This window comes from Ictidomys tridecemlineatus, chromosome X (genome assembly GCF_052094955.1).
Source record: "Ictidomys tridecemlineatus isolate mIctTri1 chromosome X, mIctTri1.hap1, whole genome shotgun sequence".
In the NCBI taxonomy this organism is placed as follows: domain Eukaryota; kingdom Metazoa; phylum Chordata; class Mammalia; order Rodentia; family Sciuridae; genus Ictidomys; species Ictidomys tridecemlineatus.
The window spans coordinates 18,715,258-18,728,611 of NC_135493.1; positions in this window are offsets into that span (position 1 = coordinate 18,715,258).

Below are 13,354 nucleotides of genomic sequence, written 5' to 3' on the forward strand. Positions count from 1 at the left end.
GTCTTAAAAAATTAAAAAGGCTGGGGATGTAGTCAGTGGTAGAACACTTCCCCACCCAGTATGTGTGAGGCTCTGGGTTCAATCTCCAGTACAACCAAGACAAAACAAAACAAACAAACAACAACAAAAACAAACAAACAAAAAAACAAAGACACATAGTGGAAAAAGTCATTTTATCCATATATAGCTGTGTGAATTATTCCTCAAATTTGATCACAGTCCCATTGAATATTCTGTGTATATGAAATAAAAATAGGAAAAGATAAAAATAATTAGTGCATACTAATTAATATATGCACATTATCAAGCAAAGAGAAAATGTGAGAAGCTACTATAGTTCTTGTTTCTCTAATTATTCATAAGGTTATAATTGATTATCTATGGCTATTTTCTTCAACGGGTAGCTTTTTTTTTTTTTATCAATTCCCTTTGCCCTCAGAAACAACTTCAGTTGTTCTCTGTTTTTTTCATGGCAGAGTACTCCAGACTTTTATTCCTGAAGGTTCTGATTACTCAATCATTCTGTTTGTTGGGATTCGCTGTAGTTTTCTATTAACGTTTGTTATTGGACATGGAAGTATCAAGAAACAACCCTAAGAATCTCCTGGATTTTAGATACAGTCTTTCTTGACTTCATTGTGTAGCAGCAATCAAATTTCTATTTTTTAATCTGGATCAATCATTCCAGTCAGTAATTCAGTACTTTTTTTTTTTTTGCCTGTTGGTTCAGTGATATAAGAAGCCCAAAGGAAGCTGGACACAGTGATGCATACCTGTAATCCCAGCTAATCTAGAGCCTGAGGCAAGAGGTTTACAAACTAAAGGCAAGTCTGGGCATTTAGTGAAACTCATTTAGTGAAACTCCGTCTCAAAATAAACAATAAAGAACTGGAGATGTAACTCTGTATAGAGCACCCCTGAGCCCCATCCCTGGTACTAAAAAGTAGGAGGAGACAAAGTAGTTTCAAGTGTAGTAACTTCTAACTTAGTGTAAATATTTTGTGTCTTTTGGTAGAAAAAGTTGATCACCAAATCAACAGAGCTTAAAGTTGCTGGAATCAAGGTAAAAATTAATAATGAGATAAGTCACTCCCACATTTATGTCTTGATTCCTGGTCCCATGTGATCTGGCAGTGGGTGATTTCTTCCAATCGGATTTATTTCAAGTCCCTAACCATGCAGCTAAACCATTAGCAAATGCTTAAATAATTACTGTGGCACTGTGGAATGTACTTCTGGCCATTCTTTAGTTTTCAATTTTTAGGTGGGATAAAAATATCTTGCAGTTTGTAAAATAACTGGGTTGATTTTTTACGGGGAGGGGAGTACTTGGGATTGAACTCAGTCAGGGGCACCCCCAGTCCCTGGAGATAGGTTATTGAAAGACATAGAAAGACACCTAGAGATGTCAAGATAATATGTATCTCCACTTCCAGCTCAAGCTTGCTTTCATTGGTTCCCTTAACTTGACTAACTTTTGGGGAACAGATGGAGGGCATTCGGGGACATGATGTTATTTTCCCCTTTGCTTTAGGGACTATACAGATGCTATCTTAAATGAGAATGTTTTCTTGAGTTCTTTTTCAGATAGATATTTGTTGATACAGAAAAGATGAAACTGATTTTTGTAGGATGATTTTGTGTCTTGCTATTTTAATTCATTCATTATTAGTTCTAACAGATTTTTGTATCTGTACCATCTTTAAGTTGTTGTTGTTATCATTATTATTAATTGCTTCTTTTTAGATACACACGACAGTAGATAGGATTGTTATGATTTGGGTGTGAGGTGTTCCCCCCAAAATCACATGTGAGACAATGCAAGATGGTTCACCAGAAAACTGATTGGGTTGTGAAAGTCTTAAACCAATCAGTGAATTAATCCCCTGATCGAGATTAACTGAGTGGTAAGTGAAGTGATAGGGTGTGGCTGGAGGAGGTGGGAATTGGGGGCGTGGCTTTAGATATATATTTGTATCTGGCAAGTGGAGTCCTCTCTCTCTGCCTCCTGATGTAAGCTGCTTCTCTTTGGTACACTCTTCAGCCATGATGTTCAGCCTCATCTCAATCCCAGAGAAATGGAGCCAGCCTTCTATGGACTAAGACCTCTGAAACTGTAGGCCCTCAAATAAACCTTTCCTCCTCTATAGTTGTTCAGGTCAGATCCTTTAGTCATAGCAGCAAATTAGCTGACTAAAACAAGAATCATATCATTTGCAAACAGAGATTATTTGGAATACAAGTGGCAAATGTGGGCCTACTTATCTTGTATCAGATCTTGGAAGAAATGCTTTCTCTTTCCCTATTCATTATTATTAGCTGTGGGTTTCTTGCAAATGGATTTGATTACGGTGAATAAATTTCCTCCTATACTTATGTTGAGAATCTTATCATGAAAGAATGTTGAGCTTTGTCAAATACTTTTTTCTGCCCCAGCACTGACCAAAAAAAAAAAAAAAAAAAAAAAAAAAGCTTTTTCTACATCTATCCAGATGATCATCTGGCTTTTATCCTTTCATTCTGTCAATATAGTGTATCACATTGATTGATTTTTGAATAATAAACCCAACTTGAATCCCAGGAATAAATCCCATGTCGTCATGGCATATAATATTTTTAATGTGTTTTGAACTCAGTTTGCTAGTATTTTATTGAGAATTTTTGCATGGATGTTCATCGCAGATATTGGCTTGCAGTCTTGTGTTATCTTTGTCTAACTTTTTATCAGGGTGATGCTGGGATCATAAAATGAATTTGGAAGTCTTACCTCTACTTTTAGGTTTTGGAAGACTTAAAGAACAATTGGCATTGATTTTTATATGAATGTGTTTGGCAGAATTCACCTGTGAAGCTATCCAACTCTAGGTTTGTTCTGTTGGGAGGTTTTTAGATTACTACTCAAATCTATTTGTAATTGGTCTGTTCAGGCTTTCTATTTCTCTTGATTTAGTTTTGTTAGATTGCACATTTTAAAAATTTATTCATTTCCTTTAGGGCATCAAATTTATTGCTGTATAATTATTTGTAATGGGGTGCTTATACCACTGAGATACTGAGTAGGTAGGATATTTAGATAATGAGAAATAGGCAGGCAGTTAGGGCAATGTGTTCCCAAAAGTCTTCTTTAAGTAGAATTTTGGTCTGACCTTACTTCAGTTCCTCTCATAATGATCCATTTGATTGAGAAACACAGCTCTTTCTTAGAAATATCCTGAGTCTCTGGCTGGGGCTACTCCCCAGCATGACTCAGGATCTCTGAGCATGATCTAAAACCTAATTGCATAAAGAGATTTGCCTTTACTGCAAACCCAATGGTGGGGGAGGGGCAGGCTCACTTGGAGATTTCCTTAGACCACAAACATGTTCTGATGACTCTGAGGCAGAACTTGCCCCATTAATTGATCAGTGCTGAGTGAGATATCTCCTTTTCTCTTTGCCAGACCTGTGACAACTTCTTCAAGGGAATATGGAGCCTGTTCTCAGACACTTTCCCACTGACCCATGGTTTTTACCAGCTTATATTTTGTCAGACTATGGGGAAAGATAATCTTGGCCCCTGAGGAAGAACATTGGGTCACACATGCCCTGCGTACCTAACCTAGCAAGTCTCCTCAGGGAAGAAATTCTGCTTAAGAGACCCTATTGCCTTCCTCCTAGAAGTCCTAAAATATTTTGTTCATTGTCGCTTACAAGCTAACTTGCAAATAGACTGTAGAGTCCATTATCATCTGCTCCTTCTCTCCCCTGGAGCTCAAGTTTTGAGCCTGTTACAGTAGGTACATAACTCCTGGCTATATAAAGAAGATTCCTTGTAGAATGAACAGAATGGGATTTTAGAGGCCCTGGTTACAGTCATAATGGCAAATGTGGATATCTGGAAGAGCTGAGAAAATTGATCCAGGGCACATGACCCTTAAGACTGTCCCTCCCTTAGTACCATAACTGAGAAAGCTTTTGACCATCTCTTCTTGGATGCCCAGTCTCATGACTGGTGGTGGGCATAATACAGAGAAACTAGGGTTTTCCCCTTTAATGTTAAAAAGATAAAAAAGTATGCATAAAGGGACTTTGAATGGCATCTCAGTCAGGGCGACTTTTCTACAACTATTCTACTGGTTCAAGGTCTTAGGCATGATTCAGTAGATGGTCACCATGGCCTTGAAACCCACAGGGTATTCAGGGACACCTTGATCTAGTTCACACAATGGAGTGATGCTGTAACAGTGGCTCTTTCACCTTCTGAATATAGCCCTCTAAGGCTATTTTTTTTAAATTTAGTTGTAGATGGACATAATATCTTTATTTTATTTATTTATTTTTATGTGGTGCTGGAGATCAAACCCAGTGCCTCAATTGCTCTACTACTGAGCTACAACCCCAGCCCAAAGGCTATTTTTTTTAAGAACATGTTTGATTCTGCAATCTGTATTTGGGGTAAAAATGGGAGTTCATAACCCACTTGAATCTAATGTTTGAAATTGTTAGGGTCCGGTGGAGCATCGGAGAAAGAGACCACACAAGAGACTGGCTCCATGCAATTGGCAAAAGGGGATATTTATTGGGGATCCATTCCAGCGCGCTGGGGCTCTGTGCTCACTCAAGAAGGGAGAGCAGCCCAGAGCCCAGAGGTCAAGCAGAGCTTAAGTACACTTTCTGGAGAGGGCGGTGGGCTTTGCATACATCAGAACAAATCATCATGAGGCGGGAAAATTGAACAACAACTCTGAGATGTGATTGGCACATTCATTGGTGGGAACAGGTCGGGCAGGGGTGATTCAAACTGATTGGTTCGGGCCCTGTGACAACTGCACAGGGCCCTAGGCTAAATGGCCAGTAGGGCGTTGTCAGGAATCCCTGTGTAACAGAGGAACTTAATAATACCTAATCTTTTACATTTTAATTCAAGCTTTCCAGCTTAGAAACTTTACCCTTTCAAAATATGATATGTCAAGAGCTTTGTAATGTTTTGAACAACCAATTAAAAAAAAAAGAACATTTTTTTTCCTCTCTTCTCCCCTCTCCCCCTCCCTAAGAAGATTAAGGAGACACTGTTATCTTTTCTTCCCCTAGTTAATTGCCCTTGAACACACCCACTACAGGAAGATGTCTGCTGAGGATCTGGGAAGTGATTATCTCCCAAATTAACCAGTTAATCCTAACCCACCATCTGGGCCCTCTGGAACCCCCTACCAGAGCACACCTGAAATGTCACCCTTGAAAAGTGTCTTTAACTCCCCCCCCCCATCCCTTCTGATGAGGAAAGTCACAGCTTTGGGGAGAGGAGTCCCCTGTGTTTCTCCTTTTCTAGCAAAGCAATATACCTATTTTTTTTCCTTTTTTTCTCAAAACCATGACCTCATTATTAAATTGACATTAATTATGATTAATTCTTCTACTATGTCTTTCAGATGGCTGAAAGATATCTAATACAAGCTCTCTTTTAGAGTATATTCAAAAAGTGGGATTCCTTTCACCCTCATACCCTGAAGAAAAAACACCTAATATTTTTCTGTACAGGAGCCTGACCTGAACACCAGGTGGAGGATGGGGAGAGATGGCCCCCTGAGGGAAATACGAACTCTAAAACCATCCTACAGCTAGACTTGTTTTGCAAAAGGGAGAAAAAAAATGCTCAGGATGCCTTATTTAATGCCATTTGCCTCTCATGCTCTAAAGGGCAGATTTCCTTGCTCCTTAGCTGCCTCCTGATATTTATCTGGAATGTAAGCTGCATGAGCAATTGCCCAAACCAGTTTGAGACCAGAGGGAAAAATAGTGTCACTTTTAAAAAAAAATTATTCTTAAGTTTTAGGTGGACACAATGTCTTTATTTTACATTTTATGTGGTGCTGAGGATCAGATCCAGTGTCCAGTGCATGCTAGGTGAACACTCTACCACTAAGCCACAAGCCCAGCCCCAACAGTGTCACTTTTAAATGGATTCTGTTCTTTCAGTAACTTCCTCCCTAAATGTTAAAGAAAGGGGGAGACAAAGGAGAAGGGGATCTGGAAAGGCCATTTATATCAGGTTCTAGATGTCTTGAGGATGCTTAAGAGGTCTATATTCCATTTTGGGGCAATGCTGATGTTACCCCAAACTGTAGGGACTCAGTTTCAGGTAGCTGAAATATTACAATATCTTTATTTTATTTATTTATTTTTACGTGGTGCTGGGGATTGAACTGAAAATTGGGAATGTCAGGGAATGCCCTACTTTTCAGGCACAGGGAAGGGAAATACAAAGATCCCATATGTACAAGTTTTTTTTTAAAGAACCTTTTCCTTAGGTTCACCCTCTTCTAGACCTCATAGACTTCCACTTTATTTAAATATTCACGCTGACTCTAATGTGATCCAAAAGTGTGCTCTGATCTAATACAGATGTTACATGCTTGTTTGTTACAGCAATTACAGTGATGTCAGTTTTTTAAAACCTCTGGGTTTTTGTTGTTTTGTTGTTGTTGTTTTTAGTTCATGATTTGGTCCTGTGCAATTAAATTAATATATGTTCATTCTGATTAGTCTTACTCTAACTAGAGTTTTTTAGCTCTCTGTTTTTTTTTTCCTGATGTCTTTATTCAGAGGCCAATTAGTCAAGTAATAACTCTCAAATATACTGGAAAAGGAAAGAGATCATCCTCCTTAGAAGGTCCTAAAGAGGAGAATAAATAGTGGTGATGATTGACATGGATCTACCATATGGATAGACAAGTGGCCACCTAAAACATTGATTCAGTGACCAGACATAATTGGTAGGCCCTTCCTAGCCATACCCAACTGCATAGACCTCCTCCAGGTCTATGTCATCTATTCTATAATCTATTTATTATTCACTGTCACGCAAAGGACATCTGTGACACGTATTTTGGAGTTGCCAGCACCACACCACGATTGGTTCCTGCTCAGGAGGTATAAGCTGCCTGGGAAGTAAAATGTCTGAAATAATTAGTAAGAAATAGAGGCAAAGCCAGAAATTAGATATAAAATGTGGAGTATCTGATAGGTCTTCCAGTCCTGATAGGAGCTGGAACTGAAAAACTGAAAAATGGCCCAGATTCTTTAGTTTAGGGGGAGTACATTAAAGACAGGGATAAAGGTTCAGGAGGAGGAGTCTTGGTTCCGTGCTTGCTTGGTATGGGCTTCTGGGTATGGCAGGGGTCTTGCTGTAAATAGGTTGATTGGCATTTTGGCAAGTCACACCCATCTCAGAGGTTGTGTGGCTCCAGTGAGTCATCCCATCTCTGATGCTGGGCTGAACTTGTGATGAAGCTGGGTAGGACACCACCTGAACCAGACATTCTCAAACAAGCAAGGTTGCTGCTAGGAGTTCCTGATACCAGGCTTTCCTGCCTAATGGCCTCAATGTCGTTTTAGTTCACACACATGGCTCAGTTCACATATGGGTCATGGATGGTTTCCAGTACACAGGCTTTTTTTTTAATTTCTAAAGGGTTATATCTGATAAACAACATGTAATAAACATCTGTATTTCCTTTGTCTCCTACATGTGGGAATCATCTACCTGGGTAAAAGGTATAAAACATTAATTTCCTTTCTGTTTTATGTATATCTGTGCACACTTGTATATTGTATGTTGTGTCTACATATGTACTTTAAAAAAATAATAATGAGATTCAAATGCCTTTTTTTTGTAATGGGAATTTAATCTGGGAGCACTTAACCACTAAACTACATCCTCAGTCCTTTTTTTAAATTTTTTGGTCTCGGTTGTAGTTGGAACAACACCTTTTATCTGTCTATCTATCTATCTATCTATCTATCTATCTATCTATCTATTTTTATGTGCCGCTGAGGATCAAACCCAGTGCCCTGCACATGCTAGGCAAGCATTCTACAACTGAACAACAACCTCAGCCCTATTCCCAGTCCTTTTTTATTTTTTATTTTAATTCAGGATCTTGCTAAATTGCCCAGACTGGCCTCGAACTTGTGATTCTCCTGCCTCAACCTCTAAAGCCACTGGAATTATGGGTGTGTACCATCACATCCATCCCAAATACCTTTTAGTTCACATGACTTAAACTTTTAAGAAAAAGGTCAATATAAATGGGTTAAATAGATAACAGTAAAGATACCTTTTAAATTACTAACCTACATGTTTTTTTCTATGTGGCCAATCAATCAAGAGAGTGGAAGTTTCTATAAGATATTTAAAGTGTAATGTCTATTGCTTTTACTATTTTTCTTTGGCAGAAAAAAGATGACTTAAAATGTTAACTAGACTTGTCTGACATCTTGTCTGATATGGTTTTCATGGGTAAACTAAAGTTAAGAGTTAAAATGGTGTTTTAGTCAGCTTTTCTGCTGCTGTGACTAAAAGATCTGACAAGAACTACTCTAGAGGAATAAAAGTTTATTTGTGGGCTCACAGTTGCGGAGGTCTCAGTCTATAGGCAGCAGTCTCAATTTCCTGGGGCTCCAGGAGAGGCAGAACATCATGATAGAAGAGTGTGGCAGAGAGAAACTCCACTCGCCAGATACAAAATACATGCCCCAAAGCCACGCCCCCAATGCCCACCTCCTCCAGCCAAACCCCACCTGCTTCCAGTTTCCCTTCAGTTAATTCATCACAGGATTAATTAACTGATTAGGTTAAGGTTCTTACAACCCAATCATTTCTCCTCTAAACCTTCTTTCTTTGTCTCACACGAGCTTTTGGGGGACACCTCACATTCAAACTGTAACAAATGGGTAAATTAGATTAACATAAATAAAATTAATCTTCATAAATGTTTTTTAAAAAGACATCTGATTAATTTGCAAAGTGGAAATACCTAAGTATCAACTTCTAAATATAAATCCAAGTACTTGGCTTCTTGAATTCTATAAAGCAACAAATATTTGGGTTTATTAAAATGTATTTTTACAAGATGGTGATACATGGAAAAACATTTTAAGAGATTGCTTTGCTTCTAGGTCTTCACTAAAAGCAAGGTTACTAAGAGTTAAAATTCTAACAGATGTAATTCTATATGCAAGGAGTACAAAAAGTCTCTGTTGTGTTTTGATTAAAGTACTGTAAAAAGTAATGTATTTCATCCTATTAAAAAGGAGTAAATGGGAAGTTGGGGATGTAACTCAGTGGTTGAGAGCTTGCCCCTCATGTGTGAGGCACTGGGTCTGATCCTCAGCACCACATAAAAAAATAAAATAAAGATATTGTGTCCATCTACAACTACATATATATATATATATATATATATATATATATATATATATATATATATATATATATATTGAAAAGGAGTAAAATTGGAGCTGGGATTGTGGCTCAGAGGTAAAGTGCTCACTTAGCATGCATGAGGCACTGGGTTTGATCTTCAGCACCACATAAAAAAATAAAATAAAGATATTTTTAAAAGGAGTAAATGGAAAAAAATTACATAAATTTCATAAGAATTGATTCAGAATGTAAATTTAAGAAAGTCAGCAACTGGAAAAAGATATGAAAGTTATAGTTATGGAAATGTATGTCAATATGAAAAATTAAAAGGAAAATAAATGTTTCTGATGAGAAAATATTTTGTGTAGTGAAGTAAAAGTTTGTTCTAAAGTCTGAGGTAAAAAGAGAGGACAAAACTAAGGATCTAACTAACTTGCAGAAGGTTTGTAGAACACAAATCTTAAAAGTTTGTGTGTGTGATTTGGTTGGTTATAATTAATGCAGTAAGTTTAAGATATATAAGGGTTTTTCTAAGGTCAAATTTTAATGTATTGATATAAAAGCAGAATCTAATCTTTATACAATGAAACAACAAGGGTTTCTTAAAAACACTGATCTTCTCTTATCTATCAAGATAAATTTTTTTGCTAGATATGCTGGAGCATTCCTGCAATCCCAGCTACTGGGGAGGCTGAGGCAGAAGGATTGTAAATTCAAAGCCAGCCACAGCAACTTAGTGAGGATCTAAGCAACTCAGTGATATTCTGTCTCAAAATAAAAAATAAAAGGGGCTGGTGATGTGGCTCATTGGTAAAGTGCCCCTTGTTTGAATCCCAAACATCAAAAAAAGAAAAAAAAAGATAATTTCTTGTATCCGTTAAGGTTTTACTACTTAGGGAAACTGAAACGAATTAGGGTTTAAACCTGTTTTTTTTTTTAATATTTTGTAGTCGTAGATGGACACAATACCTTTAACTTTATTTATTCATTCTTATGTGGTGCTGAGGATTGAACACAGTGCCCCATGAGGCAAGTACCCTGTCACTGAGCCACAACCCCAGCCCTGTACCTGTTTTAAAATATTGTAAATGATTACTTAAACTGGTTGATTAAGCACTTGCTTCATAAATAAGCAACAGTTATTTAAGTTTTACAATAAGGTTGGCATCCTTAATATATGTGACTAGAGATTATATATATCTGAGAACTAACTATGTTTGTCTAAGCTTTGTTATGTAAAAGTTTTCAAAATGAAAGATATGTAGGTTTAATATAGGAAATAAGTGCTCTCACCAATAAGTACTATCCTTCATACATTGTATCTGACAAAAAGATACACACTGCCATTTTAAAACCTGGCTTTACTCCTATTTGCATTGACTGCATGTATGTTTTATTATTGTATAAACGAGATGCAGTTACATGTCAGAAAATAAGTCTATTTCTGATCATTAATACTGTTTGCTAAATGTCTAAGAATTTGTAAGAAGTTGTTTGTAATGATAGTTTCTTTCAGATTTACATAAAATAACAAATTTTGTTAGTTATGTCATTTAATGTTTTGTAATTGGATAAATATAAGCTGTCATCAATACATGATATAAAAAGATTGTGCATTACTCTTTGCACAGAAATGGGTATTTAAATGTAATAAATATATTTTTGGAAAGGTAATAAGGAGAACCTAATTTGTTTAAAGGTTGACAGTGTAGCATATGAAAGCATTATGCCATGTTTTCACAAAAGGGAAATTAAGGGCTTTATTAGCCTTTCTGTTTGATTCATGTTTCAGATGTAATGCTGTATTATGTTAACATATGTTCACATAGAATTAGCAAACAATGTATGAGAACTTTGTAAAATGATGTTTAAAAAGGAAGCAAAGATCAACTTCAAAAATAAAACACTAGGGCTGGGGTTGTAGCTCAATGGAAGAGTGCTTGCCTATCATGTGTGAGGTTCTGGGTTCAATTCCCAGCACCACATGTAAATAAATAAAATAAAGGTCCATTAACAAGTAAAAAAAAAAAAAAGACAAAACACTAAGATTTGTTAAAAGGTCAGCCTCACCTGAATAAGGTTTTGCCTCTCATCCTACTCCATGTTAGGACAGCTCCAACGTAGACTAGAATTAAGCTTATTTAAAGGTATGGTCATAAGATAGGTTTTTGTTACAAAGATTATTGTGATCTCAAAATGAAAAGGGATTTAATACTAAACTAAGTAAGGGTTGTATAAATTATAAAAGTTATTAAAGGTTGTAAAATAGTTTTTAAAATAAAGTAAAACTTGTAATGAATTTCATATGCGATTGAGCTGATATGCTATGAGTCTTTGAGGCTAAATAGATATGAACAATACATTAGGGTTATTATTACAGAAATTTTGCTTTTGGTTCAAACCTATTATACAAACCAAATATGCTTTTTCTCTTGTATTTTCCTTGTAAAACTTTATAACTCTTGCCTGTTTGTGTTTTGCAGAAGTACTAGGATATAATGCTGACTTCTAGTACCAATACTGACCTGAATTATGTGGAAGGGGTAACTGTAAAATTATAAACATTAAAGTTAAAATCTAGTACTTCCACTTCAAGTTTGGTGAAACAGGCCTGGTAGATGTGTAAAACTAAAACTTGGAGACCAAATTCAAGGAAGTAAAAGGACTAAGTTTTCACTATATCTTCAAACCTTTTTACTTTTTTAAAATTTTGAGACAGGGGCTTCCTAAATTGCTGATGTTCACCTTGAACTTGCAATCCTCCTACCTGAGCCTCCCCAGTTTCTGAGATTATAGGTGTGTGCCACCACATTTGCCTTGAGATCAATTTTTTATATTCCATGTATAAGTGAGATCATGTGGTATTTATCTTTCTGTGTGGCTTTTATTTATTTAACATATCAATCTTCAGTTCCATCCATGTTATCATCAATCACAGGATTTCCGTCTTATTTTGTGTGTCTGAATACTATTACACTGTGTGTAGGAACCCATTTTTAATCCTTTTATCAGTTGATGGGCACTTAGATTGTTTTCTTAAAAATCTTTTTATTTGTTCTTTTCAGTTATACATGACAGAAGAGTGTATTTTGACATATCATACATACATGAAGTATAACTTCCCATTTTTGTGGTTGTATATGTTGTAGAGTTACACTGGTCATGTATTCATAGATGAACATAGGAATGTTAAATCCAATTCATTCCATTGTTTTTCCTAGTCCCCAAAATTGTCTCTTTAACATACTAATTTTATTTCCTTTGGCGATATATATATATATATATATATATATATATATATATTAGGGACATTAATGAAGCGTAAGGTAGTTCTTGTTTTACTTTTTTGAGAAATTATATTATTTTCCATAATGGCTATTATGGTTGGATGTGAGGTGTCCCCCAAAAGCTTTTTTTTTTTAATTTTTAGTTGTAGATGAACACAATATCTTTCTTTCTTTCTTTCTATGTGATGCTGAGGATCCAACCCAGTGACTCACATGTGCAGGTGCTCTACCACTAAGCCACAACCAGCCCCCACCTTCCCAAAAGCTTTTGTGTGAGACAATGCAAGGTTTAGAGGAACAATGATTGGGTTATGAGGGTCTTAACCTAATCAGTGAATTCATCCCCTGATGGGGATTAGCTGATTGGTAACTGAAGGAGTATGGCTGAAGGAAGTGGGTAATTGGGGTTGTGCTTTTGGGGTATGTATTTGGTGAGCTGAACTTATTCTCTCTCTGCCTACTGGTGATGTCTTGAGCCACTTTTCCTCTGCTGAGCCTTTCTGCCATAACGTTTTGCCTAACCTCAAGCCCTGAGGAATGGAGCTGGCTGCCTATGAGCCAAAGCCTCTGAAATGGTGAATCCCACTCTCTTCAGAAATGATAAGCCCCCAAATAAACTTTTCCTCCTCTAAAATTTTTGTGTCTGGCCTTTGGTCACTGCAGAGAAAAAAGGCTGGCTAAAATAATGGCAAACTAATTTACATTCCAAACAACTGTGGGCAAGGATTTCCTTTTCTTCACATCCTTGCTAACACTTGTTATCTTTTTTATCATTTTGATAATAGCTACTGTAACTAGAGAGGGGTGTTATCTCATTGTGGTTTTGATTTGCATTTCCCTGATGATTAGTGATGTTAAGCCTTTTCTTATATCCTTTGACCAT